Source organism: Nothobranchius furzeri, chromosome 2 (genome assembly GCF_043380555.1).
Source record: "Nothobranchius furzeri strain GRZ-AD chromosome 2, NfurGRZ-RIMD1, whole genome shotgun sequence".
NCBI lineage: Eukaryota > Metazoa > Chordata > Actinopteri > Cyprinodontiformes > Nothobranchiidae > Nothobranchius > Nothobranchius furzeri.
Window position 1 is genome coordinate 75,097,850 of NC_091742.1, and position 18,222 is coordinate 75,116,071.

Genomic DNA, 18,222 nt, shown 5'->3' on the forward strand with positions numbered 1-18,222 from the left:
ACAGTGCATAAATTTTACTCATCGCTGCACAGCTAGGACCTACAGACCATAGAGTACCCTGGTTTACTGACATGAAAACTGTTAAAAAAACTGGTGATAAATTGACCTAACATAACCAATCTTTATCCGAAATGTTGGTATGTCAGGAAACAGACTTGTTTTAGATGTAATTGCCGTGGTGCTAGAATTTCAGGCGTGGCACTGCTTTAATGCTTCACTTCTATTCAACGACCTGATCAGTAGGTAATTTCCTTGTCTTCTCTGTAGCATCCTTGCGTTTTCACTGCCAATAAATAAACGTTCAGGTGCTTGTAGATTAACCGTGTGTCTGTCTCTCCCGAGACTCGTACTCCCGCATTTGGGTCTATCTGACACGCTACAGCCGAACCTGCTAACCAACCCTGGTGACTCACAATCATTCCCGACACGGACATTGATCCTTGTGCCACTCTGTCACATCATCCCGCCCACCAAACCAATAGAGCGCTGTGATTGGCATGACAATACTGTTCAGGCCAATGGCAGGCCTACTGAGGCTCATTTGCAGCATGGCTAGACCATCATGCAGAGCCAATTCATTTTGCTTTGGCAACTGACGTTCCAGATTTCCAGGCTAGGAAAGCTCAGTTTCAAAATAAAACCACGAGTAAAATACATTTGAACTTTGGCCAGAAATTATAAAGTAAATATGTATCGGGTCATGGGGGCAGTAGCCTAATGGGCCATTCCCATCTGTACTGGGTCGGCCCGGGCCGGGTAGCCCCAGTCGGCCCCAGCCTGGCCCGGTTGATTCCACACATCCTTGCCTTAAGCCCTTGTGGGCTGATTCTACCCACCAATCAGAGGCTTGCTCTAATGGAAGGGGTGAATTTGCTGTCAGCAGTGGGTGTGTTAGCCCTGGTCGGCCTGAAGCAGACCCCCTAGAGAAGAGGGATGGGAATGAGCCTTGGTTGGCCCGGAAAAATACCAGGCCACCCAGATATGTAAACAATCTACGCTACCCGGTCCGGGCCGACCCGGTACAGATGGGAATGGCCCATAAGACTTCCCTCTCCTCAGCCACTTGGGCCAGCTCCTCCGGGGGAATCCCAAGGTGTTCCCTGGCCAGGTGAGAGACATAGTCCCTCCACCGTGTCCGGGGTCTACCTTTAGGTCTCCTCCCGGTTGAACGTACCCAGAAAACATCACCAGGGAGGCGTCCAGGAGGCATCCTGACCAGATGCCCGTGCCACCTCAACTGGCTCATCTGGATGTGGAAGAGCAGCGGGTCTACTCCGAGACCCTCCTGAATGACCGAGCTTCTCACCCTTATCTCTAGCCACTCTGGAGAAAATTCATTTTGGCCGCTTGTATCCGTGATCTCGTTCTTTCGCTCACTATCCAAAACTCATGACCATAGGTGAGGGTAGGAACGTAGATCGACCGGTAAATCGAGAGCTTCGCCTTCTGACTCAGCTCTCTCTTCACCACGACAGACCGGTACAACGCCCACATCACTGCAGACGCAGCACCAATCCGCCCATCGATCTCACGCTCCAGTTTTCCCTCACTCGTGAACAAGACCCTGAGATACTTAAACTCCTCCACTTGGGGCAGGACCTCATCCCTGACCCGGAGAAGGCAGTCTACCCTTTTCCGAATCAAGACCATGGTCTCAGATTTAGAGGAGCTGATTCTCATCCCAGCTGCTTCACACTCGGCTGCAAACCGCTCCAGCGAAAGCTGAAGATCACGTTCTGATGAAGCCAACAGGACCACATCATCTGCAAAAAACAGAGACCTGATCCTCAAGCCACCAAAACGGATGCCCTCCACACCTTGGCTGCACCCAGAAATCCTGTCCATAAAGGTTATGAACAGAATTGGTGACAAAGGGCAGCCTTGGCGGAGTCCAACTCTCACTGGGAACGAGTCCGACTTACTGCCGGCAATGCAGACCAAGCTCTGACACTGGTCATACAGGGACCTAACAGCCCGTATCAGAGGGCCTGGTACTCCATACTGGTACTCCATACTCCTGGAGTATCAAAATCCAGGTTGATATTTCTAATTATAAAACTTTATTTTGTTCCACAGGACTAATTAAGACAAAAGGGACTTTCCTCATTCAAAACCATGAGTAGTCTGTCTTACTGTAAACTCACATGCTGAATAATGACTCAGAATTTTTTTATGTCACTAGTGAACAACACGCTCTTGCATAACATCAGCCGTTTCCTCTAGAAGCACAGACATACGAGAAGGAAGACATTGAGAAGAGGTTTGTCACCTGAGCACTTTTACCATCACAACTATTGTCCTTTCCGACTGTTTGTGCAATCAAATATAATCAGTTAGACCTGTTCTTATTGTGTTACTGAAATAGTTAACACACCGAAACACGATTCACCAACTAACTGTTCAAACATACCGGGCTGTGAAGCCAAGGGTGTTAATGCAAGTGGGGCAAAGTTACACTGATCTGTCTAGGAAGGCGTGTCCTGACCAAGCCCCCACAATGCGGGTCTGAAATTGAAGCCTATGCGTGAGTGAAAAAAATTGCAGTTCCAACCTCATCCGCTGGGGGCTGGTTTCAGAAGCGAGCAAATCCTCATTGACTCCCATGTTAAAAATACCAATTTCACAGCAGAAATAAACATGTTTTTGGTTTAATTGATCTAGTTTACACTAGGGTTGTCACGGTAACCGGTGTAGCGGTAAACCCTGGTAAAAAAGTTGACAATAAAAACAACAGTCTTGTTTTTAAAAAAACTAAATTATCTCGGTGGGTTTACCATGGCCGTGGTTTAGGCGCAGAGACCCTTACCAGCCACCGTCGCTTCTGCTGAAGTTCCCGCGCACACGCACTTTTTAGTTTGGACACAAAACTTTGAAGCTGAAAAAATGGCAGAAGGAGGAGACGGCTAAATAGGAAGTATGGGCATATTTTGGATTTCTGAAAAATGCTGAGGGACAGTTAATAGAAGACTGCTATCCTGTTTAAAGAACGTGCAGGAAAAAAAGTGTCTGCAAAAGGCAGCAACTCTTCGAATCTAATGGCACATCTGCGTGACCATCACCCACGTCTCTACAGCCAGTGCAAGGTAAGTTAACATTAGCATTTTAGCTTAAATGCATGACGTGAGGACTTTTGGTTGAGGGAGAATGCAACGAGTCACTACATACTGCAGCCGCAGCGTCCTCTGCCAGCATTTAAACCGTGTCACGGACACCCCTATATTAAAATGATGTTATGCATTATGGCTCCCATAGCGCAGATGAGTTGGTCGCCACTGCTCACCCTATTATTATGAATTTAATAATAGTTACTGCTTGATGATATTTTCCCTAATCTGCAATAATATGATATATCAACGTGAAGGACACAAACCAAGGACGATAATTTTTTCCTGATTTTAGTTGTCTGAAACTGTAACACATTTCTGGCACTATAATTAGTACATCGCCTATAGGCCAGAATGGCCTATTTTGCAGACATCATTGAGACAAACTCCAATAATCCTAAGATTCTCTTCAAAACGCTAAACTCAGTTCTGGTTTATCAGGAGCCTTGCACCATGTCTCCTACAGCTGCTGGAAACTCTGAAGCTTTTCACAAATTCTTTGTTGATAAAGTGTCGGGCATTAGAGCAGTCATTTCTGATAACTCTGTTGACCCTGTTCCAGTTCCTCCATTACCACCCACCCTGAGCTCCCTCAATACAGTTTCATACTCTGAGCTGAGTAAGCTAGTTGCGAGGCAGAAGCCATCTGGCTCTCCACTTGATGTTCTACCGCCTTGTCTCTGGAAGGCTGCCTTTCCGTGCCTTGGCCCTTCACTTGGTCAGATTATCAATGGGAGACTCAGCACAGGTGTGGTCCCAGCTGCTTTGAAAGCAGCAGTTATTCGGCCGACCCTGAAGAAACCTGGTGCTGATGTCACTGTGATCGAAAATTACAGGCCCATCTCTACCCTGCCCTTTACATCTAAACTGCTTGAGAAAGTCGTTTATCAGCAGCTGGTCTCACATTTAGCTGACTCTGATCTGTTTGAGGTTTTCCAATCAGGGTTCAGGTCTGGCCATAGCACAGAGTCTGCTCTACTGAGGGTCCTAAATGACATCTATCTATCACTAGATCAGGGAACATCTGTGCTGCTTCTGTTATTAGACCTGACAGCAGCCTTCGACACAGTTGACCACGTGATTCTACTCGATCGCTTGGAACGATGGGTTGGGATCAAAGGGTCAGCTCTGGACTGGTTTAGATCGTATCTCCAAAACAGGACATTCTGTGTTAAACTGGGTGATGTTTTTTCTTCTTGGGAGGGGCTCCGGTGGGAGGTCCCGCAGGGGTCGATCCTTGGTCCACTTTTGTTTGCCATTTATCTGCTACCTCTGGGGTCAATCTTTCGTAAACATGGCCTATCATTCCATCTGTATGCTGACGATTGCCAGATTTACTCTCCATTGTGTCAGGAGAAAGGTCACTCTATTCAGTCCTTTGTCTCCTGTGTTAATGAGGTGAAGTCTTGGGTAATGTCCAACTATCTACATCTGAATGAGGGAAAGACAGAGCTCATTGTTTTTCACCCCAACAGCAGGAATGTGGATCGTTATGCTGATCTTGGCCCTCTTTCTCCATACTCAAAACCAGTTGTTACCAGTTTGGGGGTGAAACTTGATGTAGGACTTAAATTTGATGCTCACATCAATTCTGTGATCCGGTCCAGTTTCTTTCACCTGAGACGCCTTGCTAAAATCAAGCATATACTGTCGAGAGCCCACCTGGAGCGGGTACTGCATGCCTTTGTAATTTCTCGGCTTGACTACTGCAGCTCTCTCTACGCAGGGTTGTATCAGTCAACACTGCGTCGCCTACAGGTGGTGCAGAACAGCGCTGCCAGGTTCCTGACTGGGACCAGGAAACGGGACCACATCAGTCCAGTTCTGGCCTCCCTGCACTGGCTTCCGATTTCCTATCGCTCACAATTCAAAATACTCGTCTTTGTTTATCATTTCTTCCAGGGTGGTGCTCCCCCCTATCTGGCCACACTCCTGAACAGACATTCCCCATCACGCGCTCTGCGCTCCTCTGACCAAGGCCTGCTCGCTGTCCCTCGGTCTAGGTGTCGTACCCGTGGGGACCGGGCTTTCTCAGTCCTAGCACCGTTACTCTGGAACCAGTTGCCACCCTCAGTTAGGCTGTCCCCTTCTCTGCCAGTCTTTAAGAATCACCTAAAAACACACCTCCTCCGCTTGGCGTTTCCAGAACATGTTTGATTATGGCCCTCTATTATGTTGAATCCATTCCACAGTTTTCATTGGTACACTCAATCCATCCACTCAATCCAATTGTGTTTCACACATTTGTATTTTACCGGAATGTTTCATCTATCTTGTTATTTCCATTTTGTATTTTTTAATTTGTATTTTGTAATTTGAATTTCTTTTATTGTTGATTTATTCAGTATAATTACTTACAACTGTACCATGTTCAGCGCTTTGGGCTTCCTGACAGGGTTGCGGAAGGCGCTTTATAAATAAAGCTTTGATTGATAGATTGATTGATTTAATACCCTCGAAGTGATCAACAACGCATAGTTATAATGAAATATTGGAATGAATGGGAAACATGCCTTGAACTTCCTTTAAAATGCCCTGTGAGAATACATTTTTTGCCAATCCTTTTCTTTGGAGTTAGCAAAAAAAAAAAAAAGACATAGGCAAACACATCGTACTGTATGTATATTGATATGAATAGTTAAATAATGATAATGATTCAAAACAATAATGACATTGATATTTTTTATACATTTTATTTTTGTTTACAGAGAGGAGCAGTGGGACAGACAGCGAGGCAACGGAGTACCGCTACTGGATCATCAGTAACAGACACTTGAGCAAGCATTCCAAAAACAGACCGATTATGTGCCTGCATCCCAAAAGGCTCAATAACTGACTGCAGCCATCGCCTATTTAATAGCAAAAGACATGATGCCTTTCCGGATAGTCGAGAGACCTGGCTTTCTGAGGATGATGAAGGTTGGCGTACCTCATTACAAAGTGCCTACACGCAATTATTTTTCTCTCGTCTCTCTCGTCTCGTCTCTCGTCTTCCTCCGCTTATCCGGGTCCGGGTCGCGGGGGCAGCATCCCAACTAGGGAGCTCCAGGCCGTCCTCTCCCCGGCCTTGTCCACCAGCTCCTCCGGCAGGACCCCAAGGCGTTCCCGGACCAGATTGGAGATGTAACCTCTCCAACGTGTCCTGGGTCGACCCGGGGGCCTTCTGCCGGCAGGACATGCCCGAAACACCTCCCCGGGGAGGCGTCCAGGAGGCATCCTGACCAGATGCCCAAACCACCTCAACTGGCTCCTTTCGATCCGGAGGAGCAGCGGTTCTACTCCGAGTCCCTCCCGAATGTCCGAGCTCCTCACCCTATCTCTAAGGCTGAGCCCGGCCACCCTACGGAGGAAACTCATTTCGGCCGCTTGTATCCGCGATCTCGTTCTTTCGGTCATTACCCAAAGCTCATGACCATAGGTGAGGATTGGGACGTAGATCGACCGGTAAATCGAGAGCCTGGCTTTCTGGCTCAGCTCCCTCTTCCCCACGACAGATCGGCTCAGCGTCCGCATCACTGCAGACGCCGAACCAATCCGCCTGTCGATCTCCCGATCCCTCCTACCCTCACTCGTGAACAAGACCCCGAGATACTTAAACTCCTCCACTTGAGGTAGGACCTCTCCCCCGACCCGGAGGTGGCAAGCCACCCTTTTCCGGTCGAGAACCATGGTCTCAGATTTGGAGGTGCTGATCCTCATCCCAGCCGCTTCACATTCGGCCGCGAACCTACCCAGCAAGAGCTGAAGGTCAGAGCTGGATGAAGCTAGGAGGACCACATCATCCGCAAAAAGCAGAGACGAGATTCTCCTGCCACCAAACTCGACACACTCCACACCACGGCTGCGTCTAGAAATTCTGTCCATAAAAGTGATGAACAGAACCGGTGACAAAGGGCAGCCCTGGCGGAGTCCAACCCTCACTGGGAACAGGTCCGACTTACTACCGGCTATGCGGACCAAACTCACGCTCCTCTGGTAAAGGGACTGAATGGCCCTTAACAGAAAGCCACCCACCCCATACTCCTGGAGTGTCCCCCACAGGGTGCCCCTGGGGACACGGTCATAAGCCTTCTCCAAATCCACAAAACACATGTGGATTGGTTGGGCAAACTCCCATGCCCCCTCCATCACCCTTGCAAGGGTATAGAGCTGGTCCACAGTTCCACGGCCAGGACGAAAACCACATTGCTCCTCCTCTATCTGAGATTCAACTATCGATCGGACCCTCCTCTCCAGTACCTTGGCGTAGACCTTTCCAGGGAGGCTGAGGAGTGTGATCCCCCTATAGTTGGAACACACCCTCAGGTCACCCTTCTTAAAGATGGGGACCACCACCCCGGTCTGCCACTCCCTAGGAACTTCCCCCGATGACCACGCAATGTTGTAGAGACGTGTCAACCATGACAGCCCTACAACATCCATAGCCTTGAGATACCCAGGACGAACCTCATCCGCCCCCGGGGCTCCGCCGCTGTGTAGTTGTTTGACTACCTCAGCAACTTCTGCCCCCGAGATCGGACAGTCCATCCCCAGGCCTCCCAGCTCTGGTTCCTCCTCGGAATGCGCATTGGTGGGATTGAGGAGCTCCTCAAAGTATTCCTTCCACCGTCCGACTATAGCCTCAGTTGACGTCAGCAGCTCCCCATCCCCACTGTAAACAGTGTGAGCGAGTTGCTGCCTTCCTCTCCTGAGGCGCCGGACAGTTTGCCAGAACCTCTTTGGAGCCGATCGATAGTCTTTCTCCATGGCCTCACCAAACTCCTCCCACGCCCGGGATTTTGCCTCGGCAACTGCCACTGCTGCACCCCGCTTGGCTGTCCGGTACCTGTCTGCTGCCTCCGGAGACCCACAGACCAGCCACGCCCTGTAGGCCTCCTTCTTCAGCCTGACGGCTCCCCGAACCTCTGGTGTCCACCAGCGGGTACGGGGGTTGCCACCACGACTGGCACCGGCCACCTTACGGCCACAGCTAGCAACAGCCGCCTCGACAATCGCAGAGTGGAACAAGGCCCACTCGGACTCAATGTCCCCCACTGCTCTCGGGACGTGGTCAAAGCTCTGCCGGAGGTGGGAGTTGAAGACCGTCTTGACAGGTTCTTCTGCCAGGCGTTCCCAGCAGACCCTCACTATGCGTTTGGGTCTGCCAGGTCTACGCGGCATGTTCCCTTGCCATCTGATCCAACTCACCACCAGGTGGTGATCAGTTGACAGCTCCGCCCCTCTCTTCACTCGGGTGTCCAAAACATACGGCCGCAGGTCAGATGATACGACTACAAAATCTATCATCGACCTGTGACCTAGGCTGCCCTGGTACCAAGTGTACCGGTGGGCATCCTTATGTTCGAACATGGTGTTCGTTATGGCCAAACTGCGGCTTGCACAGAAGTCCAATAACAAAACACCGCTCGAGTTCAGATTAGGTGGGCCGTTCCTCCCAATCACACCCCTCCAGGTCAAGCTGTCATTGCCCACGTGAGCATTGAAGTCCCCCAGCAGGACAATGGAGTCCCCTGATTGAGCACTATCTAGCACTCGTCCCAGGGACTCCAAAAAGGGTGGGTACTCTGAACTGATATTTGGCCCATAAGCACAAACAACAGTCAGGACCCGTTCCCCGACCCGAAGGCGCAAGGAAGCTACCCTCTTGTCCCCCGGGGTAAACCCCAACACACAGGCAGAGTGTCTCGGAGCTAACAAAAAGCCAACCCCAGCCCTCCGCCTCTCACCCGGAGCAACTCCAGCAAAGTAGAGTGTCCAACCCCTCTCCAGGTCTCGGGTTCCAGAGCCAATGCAATGTGTCGAGGTGAGTCCGACTATATCTAGCCGGTACCGCTCAACCTCTGCCACAAGCTCCGGCTCCTTCCCCGCCAGCGAGGTGATGTTCCATGTCCCAAAAACTAGTTTTCTTGTCCGGGGATTGGACCGCCAAGGCTCCCGCCTTGGTCTGCCACCCGATTCGCATTGCACCGGACCCTTCATGTTCCTCCTGCGGGTGGTGGGTCCACAGTTGGACGAGCCCATGTATCCGGTTCGGGCTGGGCCCGGCCGGGCCCCATGGGCGAAAGCCCGGCCACCAGGCGCTCGCTCACGGGCCCCAACCCCAGGCCTGGCTCCAGGGTGGGACCCCGGTAACCCTCCGGGCCGGGTACTCCGACTCTTCATTTTAACCGCCATGAAAGATCCTTCGAAGCGTTCTTTGTCTCACCCTTCACCTAAGACCAATTTGTCATGGGAGACCCTACCAGGGGCACTAAGTGCCCCAGACAACATAGCTCCTAGGATCATTAGGGCACTCAAACTCCTCCACCACGATAAGGTGACGGTTCAAGGAGGAGCAATTATTTTTCTAAGACTGAAATCCCAAAAATGTACAACGCAGTCAAAGCTGATGTTAAGAAGAGTTTGGCTAAGGGTGAATTCTTTGCTGCCACTACTGACTTCTGGACCAGTGAAAGAGGGGGTGGTCTACCATACATCAGCTTTACAGTTCATTATCTCACCCCAGACTGGCAACTGGAATCCCACTGCATAGAAACCCAGTTTTTTCCAGAAGTTCACTCTGCTCAAAATATTGCAGTTTTTTGAAAATATGTTGGAGGAGTGGGCGATAAACAAGACAGATCTGGTCTCCATAACCACAGATAATGCAACCAACATGAGCAAGGCCTTTGAAGAGTTTCCAGATGTGTGGCTTGGATGCTTTGGTCACAATTTGAACCTGGCAATCCCAAAGGCTCTGAAAATACAGAGAGTTGAAACAGCAGTAAGGACCTGTCGTCATCTTGTCCAAGGCTTCTCACGGAGCTGGAAGAGAAAGAGGACTGAGAGAAAAGCAAGCTGCCCTCACCTTGCCACCGCTGGCTCTCATCCATGACGTTGTGACCCGATGGGGATCAACATACAAGCGGTTTATCAGCCATCAGCAGGCAGTCTGTGCTACACTGGCTGCAGAAAGAGGAGCTTGGCATCTGATGCCCAAGGACACTGACATAATTGTCATGGAGCAAGTCTGCCAGCTCCTTGAACCACTGAGCAAGTTTACAGATGCACTTTGCTCAGACACACAAGTAACTTTATCAGCCATTAAGCCAGTCCTTGACCACATCACTGGTGATGTCCTGGAGGAAAATGAAGAGGAACCAGCCCTGACCAAGCAGATGAAACAGGCAATGAGAGAAGACCTAAACAACCGGTACACAGAGAAAGCAAAAGATGTCATGCAGATGGCTTGTTTCATTGACCCCAGGTTCAAGAATAACTTCTTAGATGCCCTCTGTGGATGATGTAGTTGACCGCTGTGTTCAGGAGGCCTTGAAGCTGACCCCTGTACAAGTCAGGCAGGAACCACAAAGCACCAGCAGTAACTCTACAGCAGCATCAGGAGGGAATGGCCTTGCTGGGTTACTAAAAAAGATTACCTCAACAAGGCAGCAGCGATCTGAAGAGGGTTCAGGTCCAGCCACCCCCAGAAGATAAAGTGAAGGAGGAAGTCAAAGTCTACATGTCTCTGCCATCCATTCTAGCTGATGATGATCCACTGGTGTGGTGGAGGGGCCATGCATCAGAGCTGCCTCATCTTGCCAGGCTGGCAAAAAAGCTTATGTGTATCCCAGCAACTAGTGTTCCATCAGAGAGAATATTCAGTGCCAGGGGGTACATTCTTTCCTCTCTTAGATCACATCTTAAACCAGACAAGGTTAATATGTTGACATTTTTGCATTTCAACCTGAAGTAAGTGGTCATGCATACATTCATGATGCTAGTTGCTGGATGAAGCATCTTATTTGTTGATGAAGAGAAATATACAATTAGTTCCTTGTTATTGATTTGTTTACTTTTTCAATGCCATTTATACTTGAACATTTAGATTTGATTACATAGTGTAGTAGTTATTTTAGTAATTTGTTTAAAGTGGCTATTTATTTTAAATACATATTTTTTTAAGGTTGACTTGTACAGTGCTCAAGACAAGTGTGGACTGGAGTTTTAGATTTTCATTTTGATAATGAAGAAAACAAGTATATGAGAAAACAAGTGGTGTTTCTTTGATATGTTTACATATTGTTTTTGTTTTGAATGTTTGGATTTGTATCATTTAAACCTGCACTGACTACTGTAATATGTTCCAGAAAATGAAGCTATTTGTTCCTTTACTTGTGAAAAGTTGCACTTTTGCTAAGGCTTTGTGTCATTTTAGGTTTAATAAACACTGTTAAACCTTTTCAAAACTATTTCAGTTTGTGTAGAACAGGACTATCAATGCTTTCTGAACATATGCAACACCGTTTAAAAAAAATACCGCGATAATACCGAAAACCGTGATAATTTTGGTCACAATAACCGTGAGGTTAAATTTTCATACCGTGACAACCCTAGTTTACACTCATGACAACTCTGAGGGGGGTGAATTTTTTTGTCACTCTTCTAAGGCCTAGTCCACACGTAGCCGGGTTTTTTTTAAAAACGAATATCCGCCCCTCCAAAAACTTGCATCCACACCACCGCGTTTTAAAAACAAACTCTGTCCACACGTACCCGGATAAATACGTTGTTAAGGACATGCCAGACCTGTAGGCGGCAGTACTTCCCCCGTTCTTAACCTCGTCCTTCATCTGTGGTCTTCCGCAAGGAGCAGTAATTCCGCTTGCAAAAACAAACAAGCAGAAAGCGCTTGGACAATTGATGGATCGGGTAGTGACAGAGCACAGCTCTGAGGGCATCCATGCTGTCGGCTAGTGTAAACACAGGTCGCACACGTGATGTCAGCATTTTGTTGTAGCGGAAAGTGACGTTGCGGACCTTAAAACTCCGGTTTTGTCTGTCCAAACGCAGACACCCAAAACGGAGAAAACGCAGATCTTCACTTTGGCCGGAGTTTTTAAAAAGATCCGTTTTCGTGTGGATGACAGGCCAAAACGTAGATATTTTTCTACGTTTTGGCAGATCCCCGGCTACGTGTGGACAGGGCCTCAGTGTATTAAATGCCTAAAATTCTGTATAATTAATGAGCATCAGACCCACGTGACCACAGAGCTAGCTCCATGGAAAGGCCTCAGTCTGAGCCTTGGTCTCGTCTGAAAACTGTTCCCGATTTTTAGTCTCTGAACTTAAGACCAGTAGTTGTAGCCTCTGTGTTTGTGTATTCTTTTTTGGATATTATTTGTGCAATTGTTGGACAAAATGACTTGCTGTGGCATTATTGCACTAATAGAGCATCCAAGGAGTCTCCACTTCATTTTTTTCAGTAAGTAAAATTATATTTATGTATTTTAGGTCACTGCCGTTTAGAGCTGTTGCTTAGCAGCAAGAAGGCCCTGGATTCACTTCCCAGCCTGGGATCTTTCTGCATGAAGTTTGCATGTTCTCCCTGTGCATGTGTGGGTTCTCTCTGGGTACTCCGGCTTCCTTCCACAGTCCAAAAACATGACTGTTAGGTTAATTGGTCTGTCTAAATTGTCCTTAGGGGTAGGGGTGGGTGGGTGGGTGTGGGTGTGTGGGTGTGTGTGTGTGTGTGTGTGTGTGTGTGTGTGTGTGTGTGTGTGTGTGTGTGTGTGTGTGTGTGTTGCCCTGCGATGGACTGGCTCTGTCCAGGGTGTACCACGTCTGATTGCCCATTGACTGCTGGAGATAGGCACCAGCCCGCCCCCCGCGACCCTACGTGGACAAAGCGGGTTCAGACAATGGATGGATGGATGGAGGTCACAGCCGCTTTTGCACTAGCTGAGCTTATCAAAGTAGCTAGCTAACTACCATTTTAACATGTACTGTTTAACCATGAAATTTAGACGTAATACGATAAATTAATAGGGTATATGTCGATGGGTATAAAACCCAGTGCATTTAACATAAAAATGGGTTGAAATATGACATATTGGTGAAGCTCTCGGAGGGAGACTGTGTTCCATTCTTCCACCCGGTTCTCCCTAGCGGTCAGCCCGGCGCATCTCTGACCACTTCGGCGCCTGTCTGCTGTGCGGGCTGGCCACTTGTGGAGCTCTCGGACTCTCAGAGAGACCTGACCACAGAAATACTCTGAGTTGGTTGATAGTGCTTGATGTTTGTCTCCAGAGGTCTGTATGCCATCAGATAAACTTGGCTCGTTTTTTATATTTTTTGCATATTTGTAAAATAGTTGTGGTGGGGAGCAACTTATAACAAATAAATAACTTATTTGTCCACAAAGAGCTGCGACCGGGTGCCCAGTTCTCATGGGAACTAGTGCAGTTTAATAAAATGGAAATTTGTTAATAAAAATAATTATTAAAAGGTTCATATCCTATCCAATAAAGCGATACTCAAGTGTTTGGTTTCATTTTTTTTAATAAAGTATTAGGGCTGCACAACATATCGAAAAATTATTGTCATTGCGATAACAGGACGTGCGATAGGCCCATCGCAAAGCACGTCAAAAACGGCGATAAGTGTTTGGTTCAAACATTTCCATCCATGTCATACATCAACTTTTTGTAAACCAGCTCTGTTTTTTACGCGGAAGTATTATTTGACCAATCAAATGTAGCCCTTCTGATATGCAGCCAATCAGATGGGTCCATTCACGTAATACGCCCGTCCCCTACGTAGACCCTTTTAGGATGGGTGGAACGCAAGACCCGAACTTAGCGGCGCCATTCCCTTGTTAGTCATGCTGGCTCAGATTAACGAACACACTTTGTGCTGATGTTTCTGGAATCAGCGCTGCTTTCAAACATGAAAGCGAGTCCGCTCGGTGTCGTTAATCGTTTTTACCGGGCTGACTCAGACACGTGCCGGTGAACCAACCCACCTACCTCCATGTCGCTAGTGTTCCACCGGGTGGTGATGTTAGCCCCAGGCTCCGGTTAGCTTCCAGCTAAAAGGCTACAGCACTCTCCTCCCAGTCCCACCCTGCTAAAGAGGGCCTGGAAAAGTTCCCCCACACAAAGTGATTTTTCATTTATGAGCTTTTATAACCTTGTTAATCAGGATAGTTGATTGGCTGCCGCACATAAACTGTCAAGTCAGAAGCTCTGCTAGCCGCTTATCTTAAGAGGAGCTAGTTCAATTTGTTAGCTTGTTATCAGAATCATAGTTGCAATTTCATCATCTGAGCTGCTTTTTAAGATCTAGGTAAACTTGTTCAATTTAGGGTTAAAAACAAACGTTTTCACATATTTTCCATGTAGTTTTTTTTTTTGCGAGTTCCTCTTCTGAAAGGTAGACAATTGTTTTTCTCTTTCCCTCAGAAAATCTTAATTTTCTCCTAGTTTGGCCCAGCACAGTTCACTTCCCAATTACAGCAACAGCCTTATATCATAACCACATAAGTGGAGAAAATGTTCAGTAGCAATAAGAGAATTTGCTGTTGCATGTAAGTGATGTTAACGATTATTTAACATTTAAACTTATTTTCAGATTTTTTTATTTATTCAAAAAACCCTGGTATGGGATGTTTTTCTGTATTTGGAGCATCAGAAAAAGTTTTATGGTGGAGGTGATGTTTTAAAGTCACTGAGAAACTGCATGCATGCAGTTTGTTGTTTTGCTGCTAATACAGTAGCAGGTGCAGCTGCATATTTTTTCAATAAAAATGTGATGTTGTAATGGAATTCATACATTAGTTTTTGTTTGCTTTGAACCCAGAGCAGACGTCACACGCCAGACGACATCAACACTGCATACTTAAGTATTTGTTCATGTATCGCGAGTAATTTCGATATCGCAATATTAAGCACTGTTATCGAATATCGCAGGTTTTCCTAATATCATGCAGCCCTAAAAAGTATGCATTTTGTATTACTCTTTATCCTAATTTTAGACCTTTTACTACAGGCCATGATAAGCTATTAAGTATTTTAAACCCATATGCCTAAGTAGTTCTTTGTATAAAGTTTTCCTCTAGGTCATCCAGAGAGGCTTGACCTTTGGGTAAGCAACCAAAGTGTGCTGGACTCCCAATTTACACTCCCGCTTGTGCAGTGAACACGTTGAGAGTCATCACTTCACCACGGACTCCAGGGTACAAACACATTACTTCATATTTTGTTTAAGATTGACAAAATTGAAGCATTAGCTGTATAATATACAGATGTTACATTGCTGTGTAACAAGAAAAAAAATTCCCCCTCCCTTGAACTGTCTGTGACTGGGGCTGTTTAGATGGGGAAACAATCACGTTATAATTTCCATTTAATTCTATAGATATTTATTCTGATAAACAAATTAATTTTTTTAAGTCTTTAATGTGCAACTTTATGTATTGGGATGAATGAAAAATATTCATTTTAAACTAAAACGTTAAGAATTTAAGGAGAAATTAACAAAATAATGAACATTCTACTGGTGTCAAATAAATCAAACTGTAATCGTCGTCATCTTCCTCCGCTTATCCGGGTCTCGGGGGCAGCATCCCAACTAGGGAGCTCCAGACCTTCCTCTCCCCGGCCACCTCCACCAGCTCCTCCAGCAGGACCCCAAGGCGTTCCCGGACCAGATTGGAGATGTAACCTCTCCAACGTGTCCTGGGTCGACCCGGGGGCTTCCTGCCGGCAGGACATGCCCGAAACGCCTCCCCAGGGAGGCATCCAGGAGGTATCCTGACCAGATGCCCAAACCACCTCAACTGACTCCTTTCGATCCGGAGAAGCAGCGGTTCTACTCCGAGTTCCTCCCGAATGTCCGAGCACCTCACCCCATCTCCAAGGCTGAGCCCGGCCACCCTACGGAGGAAACTCATTTCGGCCGCTTGTATCCTCAATCTTATTCTTTCGGTCATTACCCATAGCTCATGAGCATAGGTGAGGATTGGGACATAGATCGACCGGTAAATCGAGAGCCTGGCTTTCTGGCTCAGCTCCCTCTTCACCACAACAGATCGGCTCAGCATCCGCATCACTGCAGATGCTGAACCAATCCGCCTGCCATTCTCCCGATCCCTCCTACCCTCACTCGTGAACAAGAACCCGAGATACTTAAACTCCTCCACTTGAAGTAGGACCTCTCTCCCGACCGGGCATTGGCAAGCCACCCTTTTCCGGTCAAAAACCATGGTATCAGATTTGGAGGTGCTGATCCTCATCCCAGCCGCTTCACACTCGGCCGCGAACCTACCCAGCAAGAGCTGAAGGTCAGAGCTGGATGAAGCTAGGAGGACCACATCATCCGCAAAAAGCAGAGACGAGATTCTCCTGCCACCAAACTCGACACACTCCACACCACGCTGCACCTAGAAATTCTGTCCAAAAAGGTAATGAACAGAACTGGTGACAAAAGGCAGCCCTGGCGGAGGCCAAACCGGGAACAGGTCCAACTTATTACTGGCTATGCTGACCAAACTCACGCTCCTCTGGTAAAGGGACTGAATGGCCCTTAACAGAAAGCCACCCACCCCATACTCCTGGAGCGTCCCCCACATGGTGCACCTGGGGACACGGTCATAAGCCTTCTCCAAATCCACAAAACATGTGGATTGGTTGGGCAAACTCCCATGCCCCCTCCATCACCCTTGCAAGGGTATAGAGCTGGACCACAGTTCCACGGCCAGGATGAAAACCACATTGTTCCTCCTCAATCTGAGATTCAACTATCGATTGGACCCTCCTCTCCAGTACCTTGGAGTAAACCTTTCCAGGGAGGCTGAGGAGTGTGATCCCCCTATAGTTGGAACACACTCTCAGGTCACCGTTCTTAAATATGGGGACCACCACCCCGGTCTGCCATTCCACAGGAACTGCCCCCGATGACCACGCAATGTTGCAGAGACTTGTCAACCACGAAAGCCCAACAACATCCATAGCCTTGAGATACCCAGGACGAATCTCATCCGCCCCCGGTGCTCTGCCTCTGTGTAGTTGTTTGACTACCTCAGCAACTTCTGCCCCTGAGATTGGACAGTCCATCCCCAGGTCTCCCGGCTCTGGTGCCTCCTCGGAATGCGCGTAGGTGGGATTGAGGAGCTCCTCAAAGTATTCCTTCCACCGTCCGACTATAGCCCCAGTTGACGTTAGCAGCTCCCCATCCCCACTGTAAACAGTGTGAGCGAGTTGGTGCCTTCCTCTCCTGAGGCACCGGACAGTTTGCCAGAACCTCTTTGGAGCTGATCGATATTTCTTTCTCCATGGCCTCACCAAACTCCTCCCACGCCCGAGATTTTGCCTCGGCAACTGCCACTGCTGCACCCTGCTTGGCTATCCGGTGCCTGTCTGCTGCCTCTGGAGACCCATAGACCAGCCACGCCCTGTGGGCCTTCTTAAGCCTGACAGCTTCCCAAAACTCTGGTGTCCACCAGCGGGTACGGGGGTTTCCACCACGACTGGCACAGGCCACCTTGCGACCACAGCTAACAACAGCCACCTCAACAATCGCAGAGTGGAACAAGGCCCACTCTGAGTCAATGTCCCCCACTGCTCTCGGGACGCGGTCAAAGCTCTGCCGGAGGTGGGAGTTGAAGACCGTCTTGACAGGTTCTTCTGCCAGGCTTCTGCCAAGAGAAATCTACTATAGCTTCCTGTTTTTGATATGTTAAGTTGGAGGTTATTGTTTTGGCACCAAGTGACTGCTTGGGTGACCTGTTCACGGTAATGGTGTTCTTTTCACTTATCTGAGCAGAGCCTCCCTGAACCGTCTACAGGTGGTTCAGAATGCCTGTGCTCAGCTTCTGACCAAGTCCTCCAAACACACCCACATCACCTCACTTCTCCTCCAGCTTCACTGGCTGCCAGTCAACTTGAGGGTTCATCCTGGTTGTGGTTTTTAGGGCCTTACATGAACAAGCATCATCATACATTGGTGATCTTCTTATCCCTACACCCCCAGCAGGTCCCTGAGGTCCAGTGATCAAAGCCTACTGGTTGTGCAGCACCAGGCTTAAGACCAAAGGTGACAGATCATTTGCTGCTGTGGCCCCCAGACTCTGGAACTCTCCCCCTGAGTCTGACATCAGTGGACTCCTTTAAAAAGCAGCTGAAAACTCACCTGTTCAAGCTGGCTTTGGTGTGACCTTCATCACCACCCTCTCCTTATTCTACTCTCCCTACCCATTCCACCTTGCCTAAGATTCACTGGTTTCCCTCTTTCCTATTCACTCTCCCTTTCTTAGCATTTTTTATAACATTTATCTATTTTTGCCTATTTTAAACATATT

The 18,222-nt window shown here is 48.1% G+C and overlaps 1 protein-coding gene across 2 annotated transcripts in view; it reads right to left on the minus strand.

The window, feature by feature from the left end:
* The window catches only part of LOC107377035 (galactose-3-O-sulfotransferase 3), a 73,607-nt gene that overhangs the window by 10,700 nt on the left and 44,685 nt on the right, over positions 1 to 18,222 (minus strand). The window lies entirely within an intron of this gene.